At 44.6% G+C, this 1,206-nt stretch overlaps 1 protein-coding gene across 1 annotated transcript in view; it reads left to right on the forward strand.

The window, feature by feature from the left end:
• Positions 1 to 1,037: 1,037 nt before the first annotated feature.
• Positions 1,038 to 1,206, forward strand: part of LOC138007953 (uncharacterized) — a 6,522-nt gene continuing 6,353 nt past the window's right edge. The window contains exon 1 of the mRNA XM_068855100.1: positions 1,038 to 1,206. This exon is cut by the window's right edge and continues 6,353 nt beyond it. The gene's annotated coding sequence lies outside the window, so the exon portion shown is untranslated.

A 1,206-nucleotide genomic window follows, 5' to 3' on the forward strand; every position in this document is an offset into this window, starting at 1 on the left:
CGTATCAAACTGGTTTGATATGAGGGAGCAAACTCCAGGGGCAAATCTGTTGCACGAGTCTGTTTCAGGAGCAAGCTCCCTTGGTGTGTACTGAAATTTGCTTGCCGTGACATGACGTGTCTCCAGTTGGCCAATCAAATTGGCTTATTTTTTTCATCCACAACTCATTGCGAACTCACTTCCAAAGTTCTGATGCCCCAAATCGGGTTGTTTCATCATTCATCTCCCTCGTCGTGTCCTTCGTGTGTACTGGTTGGGGTACTTACCCGGGAGCGTGTTTTGGGAGCGTGTTTCAGGAGCAAGCTTCCTCGTGTGTTCCGGTCTTTACAACCGGTGACATGGCTATGTTCACACGGGACCGATTTCAAATGGTTCCGATCTAAAAATCGCGCCGGATAGCCGTTTTGTTCACACAGGACCTGCTAACCTTACCGTCAATCCGTTCCCAATCAGATCCGACTTCTGGACCTCCGAAAAAGCACGTCCAGTTTTGGAACCGTTTCCAAATGGATCTGTCACCGGGTAAACACCTGGAGCCGTTTCTCGAAAGTCCCGAAACTTTACGGGCCATTTTCGGGTGTCACAATTCCCATTATAACTCAAGAACGGAGAGCATTTAATTCATCAAGCTTCACAGTTATTTTTCTTTTTGTTACCTTGAAAACATGTTAAAAGATCGGTTTTCCAAAACAAGAGGTTGGCAATTTCACAGATGGCTTTTCGGGCCCGAAAAGTTTTCGGCACTTTCGAGAAACGGGCCCTAGCAGGACCGGTTCCTTTCGGTACTAGCAGCGCAATTTAAGCATGGGCGCCATTTTGAAAACTTTCACCTTCATTCTGCGCATGCTTAAGTGGTAGAAACAGCTGCTTTGGTCTCTTCGATCTAGTGCCGGATCCGTAACAAATCGGTCCCGTGTGAACAGAAGTGGTCCGTTCCAGAATCGGGTGGGATCCATTTGGGACCGGTCCCGTGTGAACATAGCCATAGTATGTAGTGCACTGCCACAAAAACGACTTACTTCCTCAGTAAATTGGACAACCAAGAATGTTTTTCTCTTTTATTTAACTAAAATACTAAGGGCTTTCAAAGCCAATAAAAGATTATATTCTGCAACGTACTTTAATAAAACTTGTGATATAATATAATTACTGCGTTTTCAATAGCTAATCATTTTCTCGATATAAATTTTAGCTGCCTGCTCAACT

Source organism: Montipora foliosa, chromosome 6 (assembly GCF_036669935.1).
Source record: "Montipora foliosa isolate CH-2021 chromosome 6, ASM3666993v2, whole genome shotgun sequence".
Lineage (NCBI taxonomy): Eukaryota > Metazoa > Cnidaria > Anthozoa > Scleractinia > Acroporidae > Montipora > Montipora foliosa.